Source organism: Thalia democratica, chromosome 6 (genome assembly GCF_965202585.1).
Source record: "Thalia democratica chromosome 6, ktThaDemo2.hap1.1, whole genome shotgun sequence".
Lineage (NCBI taxonomy): Eukaryota > Metazoa > Chordata > Thaliacea > Salpida > Salpidae > Thalia > Thalia democratica.
In genome coordinates, this window is record NC_139170.1 from 56,955,429 (window position 1) to 56,974,255 (window position 18,827).

Below are 18,827 nucleotides of genomic sequence, written 5' to 3' on the forward strand. Positions count from 1 at the left end.
TGTATTAAACATAACGAAGTAAAATAAGTACAACATGTAATAAAGTCAACCTTCATAGTAAAATTATATCAAATCAGGTTTAAAAAAACAATAGGTTAATACTGTTATATTTCTATTAACTTTAATGGTTCAAATATACCATTATTACCTTAAAAAGCAAAAAAACAAAAAAAGAATACCAAACAGTTTTGTATTGCACTTATAAATGTATCTTGCTTTGTAAGCATACATTTTGGTGTTTGATGATCAAAATAGTATGAATTTCACAAGCTAAATGTAAAAACTAATATTGTTATCAAAACACAGCTAAATTACTGGAATTTTCAAAAATTTTATTTATAATCTCATCCATTTTTATTTAACACTACTACACCAGTGGTCTTCAAGCTAATTAAAATTTCTGCATCATAAGTTGCAAAATTAGACTTCTTTGTACCCCAATGTGTCAATACCTAGTATAGTTTCAAACTTTGTTGTATCTAGTGTAGGGTTCCCAAGCTTTTTTTCAAAAGGACCCTTCATTATATGTTAAGGTACATGGCCTCCTCCAAGATTTTTCAAAAATCTACCATAAAAACTCTTTTTTTGTTCATTATCATCAATTCCGAATATAAAGTCAAGAGCAGTACAAGTTGCCTTGTATTCAGTTATTCATTATAGTTCTACATTCTATTTGTTGCACACTTTCATATCAAATAAAAGGTAGTTAAAACTATTCTATTTCCGCTATGATGTCATCACAAGTTATTCTTGAGTTTTTTTTTTTTTGCAGATTCGTAACTTTTTTGAGCTAGCCACGTCCCTGTTCTTTACTAATCCAAAATTTCTAGTGTGATTTATTTTTAAAAAAGTTTCATAACTCACTCAAATCACCATAAAAAATAGTGCACCCTTTTGAAAACCCTGGTTAGACGCTAATGTATTATTCTAAATATTTTTAAGTGAAAATAGAAAATAAGAACGCTCACAACTATGGTAAATGTAATGGTGTGGATCAGGCACGTAGCTTCGTACTTTTCTGCAAATCCGCAGAAACGTATACTTATGGGCGAAAAAATTTGCTTTTGTTTCAGCTTGAAAATACTCTGCTTTGTTAGCTTTTAGTATTCAATTATACTTAGTTATGCACACCTGGGAGATAGTTTTGACATGTTTGTATTCTTTAGCATTTTCAGTGTCGTAAAAATTATACGAAATATTTATAACTAAATTGTATACATTTTGCGCGTAAAAAATTTAACATGTCAAAAAACTGCATTACAAAATTGATTCTAATAGAAGCTGTTGCTTTTATTTTAAAAATCAAAACATCTATCATGCTTGAACATTCCATTTTTGAAGTATTAACACAACTGCATATTTTCATTTTAAACTCAATAACATTGAAAGTAGTTTCAGTTGCTGTGTTCCAGCTCGGATGTTATCACGCGTCATCTCACATGTTTTAATTTTTGCAGATTAGTAACTTTTTTGAGCTAGCTACGTCCCTGGTATGCAGTGAGCTTCAGACCATATATTTTTTCAACTTATTTTTAACTGTTTCAGTTATACTAGTATATCATTTAAATTGAAAAAAAAAATAGATTAAAATATTTTGAAATAAATAAAGATTTAAGGCCAAAAATAAACGTGGCGTGCGCTCATTTTGAAACCGATTTTCCATAGTCTACCATTGGCGTCACACCGTCTCCTCTCTTAGATTTCGAACTTTTTTGGTCATGTACTTTTATATTTTTCTTGTCGCCTTTTTAGCAGAGCAACCACAAAAATTCAATAGTCCCAGCTGTTTACTCATAATTAAATTAAGAGCTCATCATAAATATTAATTAAACTTAATAGTTTTTGCACTTTTTGTTATTAAAAAGAACAAAATACTTTGATTTACAAATGTCTTACTGAGAGATCTAAGTTTGTCGATACCGGTATTTCATATGATAATGTGTATCTAAATTGCTCAAACAAGGACATACATTTATTGTTATGCACAAAACATTTGTCGTAGTTAATTACTTCTGTATGAATACTAAATGCACTAATTTTGCAACTATAAACAAACTTTTTCTGTAAAAAAAAAGATTTACACAATAACAACGTTTAGTTGAGCTAGTTCGTAAAAATTAGTTTATGAAACAAAAAAAAAAGTGTAGTTTTAATAGTTAAAGCGCACTCGATTTTATTTATAAAATAATAATTTCTTAAAAGCTGAGTATACACGGACTTTCAATTATTCTTCTTTACAATTTTCTAAAATTTGTTTTAACCTCTACTCGGTCTAATTTGATTATTTTTAATGAAAAAAATCTTATTTAACTCTTTAAATTTCTTTTGTTTGGGGATAATTCACGGATAAAATTATTTATAATATATTGAAATTATCATCATGTAAGTGATTAGATAGTTTAATTTAAAGTATCAAAATGTTTCAGCATATACAATAATCACAAACAAAAATTTCATAAAATTAGCAATTATATTGTTTTTTTTCATTAGCTTTACTTGGCCTTAATGACCCTCTCTTTATCTTTGACTTAAATTATATATATTTTTTTGAAAATTACTTATAGTTTTAATGATGCAACTTATAGCAAGTGTACTTAAAAATATTTTAAATTGGTATAATATATAATTATTTTAAAATACTTTGGAATACATAAATATTCAAGTGTTCGTTTACTCCTAAAGTTTATGAGTATATTTTTAAGTAGAAAAATCTGCAATAACTTCTAACAAAACTTATGTTAAGAATTAAAACTCAAAAACTAAGCAAGTATAACATTAATAAAGGTATATAATAAAACAACTGCATATTTCGAAAAACATTTTAATAACACAATAATCAATTTATCTTTACACATTAAATCTAATAAAACTAAAGTTTCGTACTTCTAGAAAAAAACTACCTGTTTTCATTTAAAAAGTATCAATCTGTGATATAGATTTAATTTTATCAAAACCCTTATACATTTAACTAAACTTATAGTTTAAATTAGTTCTTTAGAAATTACCTAAATGGCATTTTTGAAACATAAAACAGTATTTTCCAAATATTCATTCTATAAATGTAAAAACTATTTAATCGGCAAGATATAAATGCTTAAAAACCAATGTTTAATTGAGTATATATACCTACTAATTACTTATCTAACGTGTGGCAGTATGGTTTGAAGCATTACTATGCTAACTGCCACTCACGTAGAACGAGCACTCGTGGGTTCGAATCCCGCGAGTGCCTTTAGACATCAAAAAGTCGTTTCAAGGAATGAGGCATAGCTCGTTCATTTTTAATAGTCTAATTAATTAAAAACCACTAAATACTTAAGAACAGATATAACTTTTAAAATAAGTGAAATCCTAAACCTTTCTTCTTTAAGTTAAAAACATTAAAATAAGTACTTAATGAATTATAATTTAAAAAACTTTAATGACAATACCAAATGCTCTAAAATTATTTTTATAATAGAATCTCATATTTAATTTTTATTTTCTTAAGCTACTTAGCATCTAATAGTGTTGTTGAAGTGAATTAAATAAACGAATTAACTTAAAATGTTAAAAAAATCAAATACACTTTTAAAATTGTTTTGTATTGAACTGTATAATTGAAAAAAGATTACTAGTTATGAAGTTAGTTATTTAAATACTTGTATAAAATTCATTAAATTGAAACAAAATTAGAAAATTTAAAATTTGAAAAGGCAAAAAATGACCATAAAAAATAATCAGATGAAACTAGTATAATAACTTAAACGTTTATTTTTGATCTTATTTTGATGTCAAATTGCCTTAAAATAGATAAAAGGTGATCAGACAGATTTTTAAAAATATGATACAACTTACTGCTTAAAATGACAAAAAAAGGTACCAAACCGGTATACCTTAAAATTTATTTAATGCTTTAGTTGCTTTTTAAACATATTTAAGTAGCTACTATTGAAACTTTTTTTTTATTTTCATTTATTGTTTTATTTTTTGAACAATTTTACATACGAGCAATCATACAATTAAACTATATTACTAATACCAATGATATTGAAACTAATATTAACTTTAACAAAAACTTTTCTTAGTTTTATTTTTGTGGTTAATTTGTAAAAAAAGATTTAAATTAAAAAAAAAGTTTTTGGGACCCTTAGTTTATGGGACTTTTCATGAAACTGAGACATACAAAACAAAATAGTACTTAGCTAACAAGTATCTAAAACTTTTAACAAAAAAAACTTGTGTTTTAAAATGATTTTCTCTGAAAGCTAATTTTTTAAACACTAGAACTTTTTATTTACATTTTAGCGATCTAAAAGTTTTCTTTTAACATTATTTTTTAACTTTATTGCTTATGACACCTATATTTTAATAAATATACAATTATTTTAGTGTAATACACCTTGCTATAATTTAGATGATGCTTGTTAATTTTTGACAAAAAAAGCACCTTACACAATGTAGCTGAAATTGTTACCACTCTAATGAGTAATGCTTAATACAAGTTAGTTCTGGCAAAACCCTGTGTAGAAAATCAGATGCCGTATTTTAATTGTTGTTTAATAGCAGTAATAAAATAGAATACAGTTGTAGGACTTTTGTAACACTAAATTGTTTACAAGCAGATGTTCAAGCTATATATTTAAAAAAAATTCAAAGTAGTACCACATACGTAGCGTGATTTGCAGATTTGAAGAAACTTTTACTAAAAAAAAACTTGCTTTTGCTTAGTCCTTTAGCTTTTAAAACCCTGCCTTTTTAGCTTTTAGTATTCGTTTATACTTAATTTTGCACTTTTAAGAGATTATTTTTGACTTTTTTGTACTCTTAAGCGCTTTTAAACTTTGTCGTGAAAACTAAACGAACTGAAAACATCTAAACTTTATACATTTAGGTTGTGTCAGATTTGGTTTATCAAAAAGCAAAATATGTATTGTTTTTTATTTTAAACTGAAACTTAATTTTAAAATGTAAGAGAATTAAAAATAGTAAAAGGTGAGAGTGGTTATTGTATTATTGAAATATTTGGTTTACTCAATCAGAAACTAACCATTTTTCTTTTGAAATTTATTTTTTTTGTGTCACAAAAGAGCAAATACACTTATAAGGAATATACGCAACTAGATGAATTTTTAAAGTGAATAAGGTTTAAAGTAAAGATAGATGTTATAGTAATAGTAATAGTGATAGTAATGTTATAATAACAAGTATTATGATAAGCCACACTGGTTCAGATAGACCAGAATGAAAAAAAAAAGCTCAATAAAATTAAGCGTCTAGATTAATTGTTTTTGTTAAAACTTAATAGTTAAGCACCTTTAACTAATTCTTATTAACAGTCTCTTTTGTAGCGTTTGAATATTAAATTTTGTTTCGGATAAATTACTATTAAAAAACAGTTTAAATAAGAATAAGTATTTTAGATAAAAACACTTTAGTTTCTACTGCCGGTATATTTTAATTTTGTTCATAATGTTTTTGTGATAAAAAAGCTATTATATTAAAATAAATACAAATTTAGTAAAGCATAAATTAATAATAATGAGGATGCATTCATATTAACTACTAACTCAATATACAATTTTTCCTAATTTAACGTTAATTATCTTTTAATAAGTACCGTTATTTTTACTCTTAAAATTAAAATATACTTTTGTATACTAGTAAAAATTACGTGTAATAAGTTTTTTAACTAAAAGTTTTATAAGGCCAAGCTTCGGTTTAAGACATAAAATATTATTTCACTAATTTTAATCTTTAAGACAAAAACAATAATGATTTAGTATTATTTCAATTTTGAATACAATGGTCCTAGGACCAAATATATTGAGCGTCATTTTTCGTTGTTCAAAAAACTATAATAGTATTTACCCACTAAATGTAGTAAAACATTATTTACGTTGAATTTTTTTATGAATTTTCCTTAATCTTTTCTAAAATGTGAATAAAAATAAAATCATTCGTATTATGTTTTTTTTTTTCGCAATTAATGTACATAAATATCGTTTATTGTTATTTATCATCAAAAAAATACCTTTTGTTACTTTAAACTAAATGATTATAGTCTAGTTTACTAAAAAAATAATATTTTCAAAGCAGTTGCAGTTTTATAAACTTAAATAACTTTAAAACACTAATTATTAAAATAATTTACAAATTAATTTTTCTATTTTCAAACACTATTTTTTCAAAAATATGAACAATTCCATACTTAGAAAACAAAATATCGGTATTTACAAAGCAGTTTTTTTTCATATTCTTTTAATTTTAATGTTTGAAATATCGAAACTACTTATTAACAAGTCAGGACTTAAAAAGTGTAAATCTCTAAACTGAACAAATAAAAATAATATGTTTACTGATCTTCACTAAATTAACGGATATTTTTGAGGATTTTCCACAACTTCTTCATACGGAGAAGGGTCTTTTTCCATCTCTACACTAGAAGTATCTACCGTGGGTAACTCGAACAAAAAATGTGGTGGGATCTCAAAACTTCTTGTTGGAGCTTAAAAATAAATTATTTGTAATACTTTAGAGATAAAAATGTGCAAGCACATAGTATAAAATAAATAAAAAAGTGTTAGTAACTGCAGTTTTTAGGAAACTGTTTCAAAATAAGAGTGAACTAACTTACATGTACAGTAACCTCTCGCAAATTTACGCACATTTGTCCACAGAAAAAATGCGTAAAGATATGAGAGATCGTAAAGTAACGAGAGATAGAGAGTTATGCTATTTTTTATAATATGTAGCTTTTATCCTTATATTTATTTGTATGTGACTTATTTGATATTCAAGGTTTATATTCAGTTCTATGTACTTAGCAAAATCAACTTATAAATAAGCATTTGTTTACAATTTAAAAATGGTGTACTATGCTAGCAAGTTTCATTAGATTTCTTTTTCGATGTTTATTCATATATTGGGCAAGAATGCTTTATTATTTATTTGTGTTTTAAATTCACATTTTTATATTATACTATCATTATTTAAAACAGTCATATTTCTTTCAGACTTTTAATTTTATCTCTTATTGTCAATAAAATTTCTTATATACTGAAGTATAAATAAACGTTTATAAATAAGTCAAGGAACATAAATTTACAAAGTCTAAAGATATAGAGAGGTGAGTTAGCATATAAGAACGTATTTTAAATTTGAAAATAAACAATAAACCTAATTTGTTCAATATTGGAAAATTAAAATTTTATATTTTGAATTTTTTAGAATTCTATAGTGCGTAAAAGACGAGAGTGCGTAACGTCATGAGTACGTAAAGATGCGAGAGGTCACTGTAATTGATTTTTGTAGAAGTACTTTTTATCACTTTATTTTCGAGGTTTAAATTAAAAAACTATAGTTTATGGAAGGAAAAAAAAAGCGTTAAAAATATTTGGTCTTACAACCTGGTGCACGAAGAACCTCTCGGTTATCGAGTCGCACACCACAGATACCTTTTATTGTCATGTCCAGAAGTCAACTTTAAGAGTCAATTTAAAAAAATAATTAGAAAGTTTGTGTCACGTGTTAATTGAACTTTTTAATATATGAATATAAATAAAATTCAAACAAATTGGCATTAATTAAATTTCTTTTAAAAACTTCATTCTAAAACTTAGTTTTTAGTCGAATCTGCTAACCTTCTTCATCAAACGATAAACCAGAATGAGTTGCATTGTTATTGTACACTACATACAAGTAATGTAAAACTTTTTGGAGACCAATTAGTACTATTGATAGGGCAATAAACAACAAAGAATATTCAATAGGCCTCATTTTGTTATATAAATATATGTTATCTGAAGTCTATTCAATATACAAGCACTGTTTATAACTTTTTTATTTGTTTAAAACTAAAGTTCGAAATAAAACTACCAGTAACTTCCTTTAGTAATTTATTGTTTTAAAAACATATGAGGGTTGTTTTGTAATTGAGTCTACAGTCAAATGTTTAACAAACATTAGTATATGAGATACATTATCTCATAAAATCCTTAGTAAAGATAAAATGTATTAAATATAATTTACAGAAATTTAGAATTTTAAAATTTTATAATTTATAAAATGTATTAAGTTTATAAGTTTTATGACGTATTTATAATCAAGATTTTTATGCAGATAGCTAAGTTTGAAAAAAAATGTTATATACTAAACTGTTGCTCTTATTCAGCTTGATGTAATTTACTGTATTGTATTTTACTAACTCATACAACCTTGTATAAATTTTTGATGTCCTTATGACACACTACAAAAAAAATGCTTTATAATGCTAGTTTTACAGTTTTTATACAAAAGCAGCCAGTTATCTCAACAATTTTATTATTTTCATAGCTAGCAGGAAAATATGTAGCTTTAAAGAATTTAATAAAATTTAAAATGAGTGACAGCTTAACTAAATATTAAACCATTAACAGCTAGCTTATTTATTTGAAATTCAAAAAAATATATACAAACTTCTAAAACAAACTTCTTAACGAAAAAAAAATGTTGTACAAGTTACTAAAGTTTAAAAAAAAACTTTATTTACTAACAAACTGTAAGTTTTTTATATTTTACTTAATTAGTACTTTAACTTATTGAAGTTAAAACTTATTTTAAACTGTTTGAATTTAAACAATGGTTACATTTTGTTTAGTGTTTATGCATTGTTGTTGTGCAACATTATACTGTATTGTAATTTACAATGAAAAGTAATCCAGTTTATATTATACTAAACCTTTTTTGAAATAAATATTAACTACATTTTAATTTTTATGTAAAATATTACTTAAATCTTTTGGAAACAAACGATTGTTTAAAACATTTTAGACAGTATAATTTTTTGTTTTAAAAGTGTATTTATTTGCTATTTCTTGTTTATAAGCGTAAAGTGTTTGATTTTTTGTTTTTATACATAATATTTTTGTATTATTTCATCAAAAAAGTTTACTGTTTTTTTTTTATTTGGTACAGTTACAAAAATGTTTAAAACTTAAATTATTTCTATCTATAACAATCATCTTAGTCGCTTTTAAAAAATCTGATTAACCATTAGCCTGACTAAAATTTACTACAACTTTTACAGCAGTTATCTAAAAATTCTAAAACTCTGCTCAATTATGTGCTGCCTTTTAATAGACAACTAATAAACAATTTAACTTTTAAAGCGTATGTATACAAAACAAATTTAGTTAAGTTTTGACATTTCATAAACTTATAACTATAGCAATTTTTAGAAACATACTTGTTTAAATTAATTCCAGCAATTTTCTAAAATTATCAATTTAGTTAATTTAATAATGTATTTGTGCTTTTAAAACAGTATCGTTAAATAAGACATAACAGCAAAACTATTTTCAGTTGATGTGTAATTGTAAACAAAAACAACCTACTGTACTTAAACTTGTTATTGCATTGTACATTAAATTACAAACTGAATAGTGTTTTGATGATAATTTTTTGTTCGAAAGTCATTAAATGGGTTACCTTCGATTTTCACTTTCTATTTACAACTGTTTTAATATTTAAAAGTAACTTTTAATTTAATTGAGATACTTTAAGCTTTATCCTTATAAGAATACCAATATAATTAAACAAGTTTGTCTTTATCAAGTTAATATTAAAAAAATTACAAAAATAATATTAACTACCTAAACAATTTATAAAACTTTTAACTAAATTCTAATATTTTTTTACCCTAACATATTTGACAATGATTTAATTTATTACTTACTAATTTTTGTTTTTATCTAATTTAGTTAAAGTTTAGTTTTAGTTAAAGTTACAACTGTTTTAATATTTAAAAGTAACTTTTAATTTAATTGAGATACTTTAAGCTTTATCCTTATAAGAATACCAATATAATTAAACAAGTTTGTCTTTATCAAGTTAATATTAAAAAAATTACCAAAATAAAATTAACTACCTAAACAATTTATAAAACTTTTAACTAAATTCTAATATTTTTTTACCCTAACATATTTGACAATGATTTAGTTTATTACTTACTAATTTTTGTTTTTATCTAATTTAGTTAAAGTTGTACGGCACCTTTAATAACTGAACTAATTTGAAAAACTAATTGATGATGCTAAGAGTATATATACTTACTAGTTACTTGTATAAAGTGTGGCAGGATGGTTCGAAGCATTACTATGCTGACTGCCACTCACTCAGATCGAGCATGTGTGGGTTCGAATCCCTCTGTGGCCATTTCTCTCTGCTTGTCTCAGCACGGTAATGACACCTTGTGGCCAGCTCGATCATTTTTACATAAATATTTTTAAATTAGCACAAAGTTATGGTTTTCGTTGTTTTTTGGTAATTGTTTTAATAGTTACTTCTCTTAACTAAACAAAATTGATCAATTTACTTAGATGTAAAAAGCTTATTTAAATAAGGCTGAGTAAATAAAATATTATGTTTATAACCAGGTAATTGTTTCTTTTAAATACTTCCTTAGATTAGTTTTATTGCTTTGTCAATCGAATATTTGTAACTAAGATAGTTTTTTTTAATACCATATTTAAATTAAACCATAGATTTTATCGAGCCTTACTAAACAAACACTTACAATTTTTACGCTAAAAAAGTTAGAGCAATGATTCTTAACCCGATGTACTTACTCCTAGGAAATAATTGTCTTGTTTGAGGGGTTTAATTTTCTTTATTACAAGTTATGCAAATAAATGTTTTTTGAATGTCTTTTTAATTTCTAAGTTAGTTTTTATCTGTATTTTTTTAAATTGAATAAACTCTTCTCGTTTTACTGTTTTTTTTTATATTTAATAAGCTAAAATTTAAAAAACTATAGTTTCTTTCAAATATTAAACATTATTTTATAAATGGAGGTAAATATTGTAATTATCTTCAAAAAAGTGATAAACATGAAAAAAAGATTGAGAACCGCTGAACTAGAGTTTGTTTATAAATTTCATTTTGTTTGCAAAGTTAACCTTCTTTAGCCGTAGTATAATTAGTCAAAATCTGTTGAATATTTATGTATATTTTAAGCAAACTAAGTTATGTAAAGTATAAAGCAATAAATTTATATGTATGTATGTATATATAAAATGTAACGTTAAAGGCGTTAAATCCTGGAGATCAAGATAGGCTAAGTTTATCGGAATTTGTACCACAGATGTTTTTGTGTCAAGACTTTATTCCGAGTAACGGCGTTTCACTGCTCTCAAATAAATTTAAGAACAGATCTACAGAGTTTATAAAATAATAATGCACATTAGAAAAAAAGCATGTATAACTATGTATAACCTTTATGTGAGTATTGACTGTAAACAAACTTCATGGTTTAATAACAAAGTTTGGAAAAAATTGTGTTATAGTTAAAAAGTGTTATAGCCGAAATCGTGTTTTTTTACCGATACGCTTGAGTGAGGTAGTTAGTTTAATTTTATAATTTAAATCTTTCAACACCCATTTTTATAACCCTTACCAAAACGCGTACTCAAACACAAACCTATAGTCTTACCCTAACTCTCACAGTTTTACCATAAAGAGCTGCATGCAAGTGTGCCACTAGTAGTGCTACGAACTGAGCTAGGACTGTTAAGCAATGTTTAAATAAACATAAGCGTCTTAGTTTTACTTTCTATCTAGCAAAAACTTAAAATTCTACAGTTTTTGATTTTTACCAATAATAAACTGTTAGCATGGAATTATAAATTGAAAAAAAACTTAAGTGGTTCTTAGTTTAGTTTTAATGATATTTGTACAAAAATTTTAATTATGCTTATTTTAATGATTGGATAACAATAATTATGATATAGAAGAATAGCAACTAACTACAATTAGAGAATAAATATTTATTCTAGACTATCAAGAAAAATTAAAAACATCAAAATTAGGCATAGAAGTTTAAATTTCCAAACTATAAGTAAATAGTTTAACTTTGTTTTAAAAACTGCGACAGCAATTTATATATTGTAAACAAATAAATCTTATAAAAAAAAACTTAGTTGAAATTAATATTCCATTGTTTTTAAATTTAAAGTTCAAAACTGTCGAATGTGAATAGTATAAACTGTTTATACGTAAGTTTGAGGGTTTTGGATAACTTCGTCATAGTGGGGAGGTCCTTGATAATCTTCTACGTGAGTTATAAACGAATCTTGTACGCTTACTCTGTTTTGAATGGGGTTATGTGACTCCACAATGTGTACTGTAGTACCTTAATGTTTAAATAAATTTGTGTACTAAGTCTGGAGATACGTTTCAAACATAATTATATAATTATTGATTGTTTGAACATTTTTGCTTGCACTTTTCACAACAAGAAAACTAATTAACCAATCAAAGTAAAGCTATAGCAGTATAAGAGAATAGATATATTTATATACTCTCTATAAGCATTTATATGCTAATAATAAATAAATCGTGCTGTTTTAAACAAGTTTCTATAACCTATCTGTATACTGTAGTTTATAAAAATAAATTTTTTTCAAATTTTCATAAGAGGTAGAGTTGATCCTAATCCATATATCTTTTAATTTATGTTAGTTATTAATTTTTAAAAAATAATAAAATGTTCTAAAATATTCTAATTCCTTTTAAACTAAGTTTTTTACACAATAGTGAACTTTATAAAAACAACTAACTCTATATCTTAATCTGAAAATTATTTGAAGAATATTAAGAGTAGAATAACATCTGAATTATAAAGATTAGACTTTAAGTTATGGTGAACCAAGTAATTAAACGTTCAATTCTTTAATTTCATTGCAAATCAATATATAATTAATATGTTAAAAGTTTGTTAATAAATAATAATTAAACTCGAAAGAAGTTAAAAATTAACTTTTACTCTATTGTAAAATTTACAAAATATTATTACATTACGAATGACTTAACAATTTAAATATATGTATACAATTAAAACTCACTCTTGTTGTTTCTTGATAAACAAAGATACATCACACTGTGTTTTTGTCATTCGTATAAGAAGTAATAGGAAATTTTAAAAAGGCAATAAAGCAAACATGATATTGCAGATGATATAACAAAGTAGTCAAGAAACCCCAACCTAATCACAAGCCCCATTTTAAATCATAAAGTCTAAATTTTTTTTTACATACGATAAAGTTAAAATAAAGGTATTAAATATAATAAATGAAACAGGGTATCATTAGATCTAAAACCAATATATACTTTAATAATTTTTTTTAATCAATGTTTAAACTCAGTTATTAATTTTTATTTTATTATTAATTAATTATTTACTTATTTAGTTATTAATTTTTATTTAATAAATATTGTTTTTATCACTATACTTTACTTTTTGAATACAAAAATATTTTTTTTAAAAAACAACGGGTATTAAACAAACTTTATAGTTTAGTTATTTAGCCTCTACAAACAAACAAAACTAAAATTTACAGAAATTAACTGAGATTTTTTCTGTAGTTTTAAAGTGTAATTACAAACAAACTACAGTCTTCTATGATTTATAAGTAAGTTATACTCAATTTAAAACTCTTTCTACTAAATGAAGTGTTGAAAAGTTTTCTGTATACAAATTTAAAACTTATTAAAAGCTAATACTCTTATAAATACTTTAAATAATATAATTTATTAAAAAATACTTAAAGGATTACTTCGATTTCCTCATTTTAATATGTAGATTATAATGCATTATCTAAACAGAAACATTATAACTTTTAAGTAAAAATATACTAACAACTAATCAGTTAAACCACATTCATTAAGCTAGACTAAAAAGTAAAACGCAATAGGTTAATATAATTAATCATATAGATTAATTGTTTTGTTAAAATTGGTTAAGCACCTTTAACTTATTTCTTTAAAACAGACTTTATTGTAACTTTCAAACATTAAAGTTTGTTTTAGCTAATTTTTTATCAAAAACTGTTTGTTTAAGAAATGATCAAAATCATTTTAGTTTAAAATGCCGATATTTCAAACTTTTTTGTAGTGTTTTTGTGATAAAAAAGGCAAAATACTAAAATAATTGCAAGTTTTGGTACAGAATAAGTTAGTAATAATGATTTGTAACAATATAAATAGCCAATTCAATATATACATTAATTAACTTAATGTATTAATTTTTAAATAAATACCGTTATTTAACTTCAAAGTTTGAATGTTTTTTGTGTTTATTAACAATAGTTTAGTTTAAGCAGTTATTGAATAAAGACTTTATTGAATAAAGTCTCAATTTAAGACATTATTATATTATATTACTAATTTACTTTTTTAAATAAAACTAATAACTATTATGTATAATCTACCCCCTAAATCTAGTATTACTTTGTTAAAGTAGATTATTGTTTTTTAAATTGATTCAACTTGTCTTTTTAATGTGAATAGAATTAATACCTTTATATGATATTTATTTTTTAGTTTAAACGAATTAGTATAGATAGCATTAGTTATAATTTATCATCACAAAAATAACTTTTACCACTGTAAATCAAATAAACTATAATAAAGCAGTTAATAATAAGTTGAAATTCAAAGCAGTTGAAATTTTCAAACGTAGAAAAAACTTTCAAATATTATTCTTTAATAAAACTTTAATAAAAATTGTTTATTTTTAACCAATATTTTTTAGAGTAAAATATTAATTTTGAGAAAATAAAGTACCTGTATAAACAAATCAGTAGTTTTAATACATATTATTTAAATTTTCAATAAAATAATTACTTTGAAACAAGCCAGCATTTAGGATAGTTTGAAAACTTTAAATGTTTAAAGTGAACAAATAAAAACAATATATTCACTCGGTTGACGGATATTTTTGAGAATTTCTCACGGCTTCTTCATACGGAGGCGGGTCTATTTCCATCTCTACACTAGAAGTATCGACCAAGGAATCCTCGAACGAAAAATGTTGGTGGGATCTAAAAACTTCTTGTTGGAGCTTAAAATAAAAATAGTTTAAAATACATTAGTAATAGCAAGTTCAAAGAATCAAATGAATCTAAAATAAGTGTTAGTCAAAGTAGTGTGCGGAATCAGTTTCAAAGGAAAACTGAAAAAAAATACATGTAATTAATTTTCATGACTGATTTTTTATTTTGATTTATATAAGTTTTAAGTTTAAATTTTTAAACAACTTAAAAAAATAGAACAAACTAAAGAATTTTGATTGACGTGATAATAACTCACTTTTGTTTTAAACGAACACAAATAAAACTTATTCAAACTGACACAAACTGAAATTCTTTACCCCCTTTATTCTATAACTTTCTTTTTAATCAAATCTGCTAATCTTCTTGATCAAACAATAAACCAGAATGAGTTGCATTGTTATTGTCCCTTACATACAAGTAATGTAAAACTTTTTGTGTACCAATAAGTACTATGGATAGGACCAAAAATATTAAAGCATACTCGGTAGGGCCCATTATATTTATAAAAATTTTTCAACTAAAAACTAGTATATACTACACAACATACAAATATCGTGTATAAACTTTCTAACTGCATTCACACAAGTACTAAAAATTAAGAAGGTATTAAATTTTAAATAAAACTACCAATAACCTTCACTAGTAATTTGATACTTGAAAAATATATAAGGGTTGTTTTTAAATTTAGTCTATAGTCAATGCTTGAAAAAATTAGTACTTGCACTTAAGTAATTTATTCAGTACAAAAAAGATAAAGCCATTTATAAAAATTAAATAAAATCTATTTCACTTATATATAATTATTCTAACCAATTTTAAAATTAAAGAAAATCACATAGAATCATATAGTTTTAGTAATATCTAACATTGTTTATATTACTTTTATAGTTAAGTGTTTAGGATAAGTTGATGTTTTTATTAGTTAGCATATTGAGCTATTTATGATTTAATTTTAAACCTCTTTTTTGTTGCTTTTTAAATATAAACTTAAATTTGCTTTCATAATTATAAACCGTAAAAAAACGTTTGTATATCAGATTATTTACAAAAACAGCTGATATCAAAAACTTAAACAAGTAAAAATACGCAGTAGCTACATAAACTAGTTTGTTATTTGAAGTACATCAATAAACAAATTAAACATTTTTAAGAGAGAACTCAAGTTGATGATTTTAATTGTGCTATAGGTATCAAATTTATTTAAGATGTGCCAAGCCTCAATATACTTTGTGTTTATATGTATTTATATTAAGCTGTTACTTTAGTTCTACTTATTGTAACTTACTGTATTGCATCTTACTATTATCACATATAACTGTTTTTAGGTTTTGATGACATATTATAAAAACAAACAAAGCTTAATAATGCTAGGTTTTACAAAAGCAGTCAGTTTTTTTTACGAATTAAGAAAACATATTTTTTTCATAGCTAACAAAGAAGTATTTAATTTTAGATAGGTGATCTAAAAGTATTATAAATTTATTTAAAAATAACTGTTAGCCTTTTTTATATTCAAAAATAAAAATAAAAATATTTTTATGTATAGTGAATATACGAACTTTGAAACAAAAAAATTATCTCATACTAAATGACATAAGTTTTCAAAAACTCTGAACAACTTTTATTTACTAACAAACTAAAAATTATCTACGATGTCTTTAATACTTTAACTACATTTACTATTTAAAGTTAAAACAGATTGAAACTGTTTTAAATTACAATGGCTACACTTTGTTTAGTGTTTATGCATTATTGTTGTGCAACAGTGTATAGTATTGTAATTTACAATGAAAAGTAATCCAGTTTTTAAAAAAAATGTTATCTACATTTTTATTGTTGTGAAAAGTATAACTAAAACCACATAATAAGTTCTATCGATTCACAAATATTTGTTTGAAAGTTTTAATATATTGCTTCGAATTAAAAATTTTTAATATATTCTTTTAAGAAAAGAAAAAAATTGATATAATAATTTTAAACATTTTGTTTTTCTTTTTAAGGTCAAAAAAGTTATTTTCTCTATTGTGATTTATCCAGTATAGTTGCATAATTGAAAAAAAGGGTAAAATTTAAAGATGTATAATTTAAATTCTTAAGATAAATTATCTTTACAAAATATTTTATTTGCTTTTAAAAAATCAGATTAACCATTAGTTAAAATATAATATAATTTCTAAAACAGTGGTCAAAGATATATTCTTAAACTTTTAATTAAAACTTTCTAAAATAGTGATATGTCTTTGTTAAAATAACTTACAAGCAATTTAAGTCTTACAGTTTATTATGTGTATATATAAAAGTTTTAGTTATTTTATTTTAATAGCTTATAATTTATTAAAATTTATAAATATATTAATTAAAATTTGTTCAATTTAATTTTTAACAGTGTCTATCAAACACTTTGATAAATTGTTTATGCAATTAAATAGGTATCTTATAATAAGTTTTAGCGAGAAAAACTTATTTATATTATTTATAGTTAGTATCAAAAACAAACTACTGAACTTCAACTTATTGCTGAATTGTATTTTCGTTTATAAATTGACTTGTGTTTTGATCGTAATATATATTTGAGAGTTACTTTTTTATTCACTTTCAAGGTTTTTACTTGTTTTAATATTGATAAGTAACTTCCATTTTATTCTAAAAAACCTTAATATTTAACGTACTAGCATTGCTGTTATGTATAAATAAGTTTGTTTTAATTTAAGTTAGTTGTAGAAAAAATTACAAAAATAATGTTGACTACCCCAACGTTTATATAAAATATTAATTAAATCTATGTACAATGTTAGAAGCCTTTTATTTTTACAAACGTGGTAATTTCTTGAGTTATTAAGTAAATTATTTTTTTTAGTTTAACTAAGTCAAATTAACAACTTAAAATTTATTATAAACGTTAGTTAACAAATGATTATATTTGTTACGATAAAAATCTAGAGTCTCTTTTTTAAACTTATCTATTTGCAAATTTAGACTTGTCAAAGTCATAGTATAGTTACCTAAATACTGTAACATATTTATGTGTTTTTTATGAAAAAATAAGTTTTGCATATCAGAAAGCAATTAATTTTGATTTATTTTATTTAAAATTTACAAAACTTATTAAATATACTATTAGTGGTTATTTAAATGCAAAACTATTAATTTTTTTATACAACAAACTTAACAACCAAGAAATATCTTTTACTAAATGACATAAAATTTCAAACACAATATACAAATTTTATTCACTAACAAACTCTAACTCCTTTATTATGCAAAAGTCTATTAGTAATCTTTATTGAAGTTAAAACTTATTTTAAAATGTTTAAAACACAATGACTACACTTTTTTTGTTTTAATGCATTGTATTTGTGCAACAGTATATAGAACTGTAACTTATAATTAAAAATAATACAGATTTTATTATGCTTAAGCTTTATTGAAATAAGTGTTCTCTGCATTTCTACTTTTGTTTTAAATATTACTATAATCACATATCAGGTTTAATGATTTACAAATAGTTGCCGTTTAATGTTTAAGTTATATAAACTATTACTTCATTTGCTCATTTTTGTCTATAAGTGTAAAGTATTTTGATTTTTTGTTATTGTACATAGTTTATATATTATTGTCGAAAGGGTTTACTGTATTTTTTGATTTGATACGGGCAGTAAAGCTAAAAAAATTAAAAAAAAAACGAAATAAAATTTATTGCAGAATAATTTTTTCGACTTAAAATATTAACTATCAATAAAAAATTTGTTAGTTGCTTTAAAAAAGCTATCCGACCATTAGGTTGACTAAAACTTACCTTAATTATTAAACAGTTGTTTAACATAAAATCTTAAAATTGTAAACTAGAGTTTTTGCACAGTTTAGTGTTGTCTTTGAATAAATAATTTACAAGCAATTTAACTCTTAGAATTTAGTGTATATAGGTATAACAAACTTATTTAAGTTTTCAAATGTCAAAAATTTTTATTTTGAGTTTCT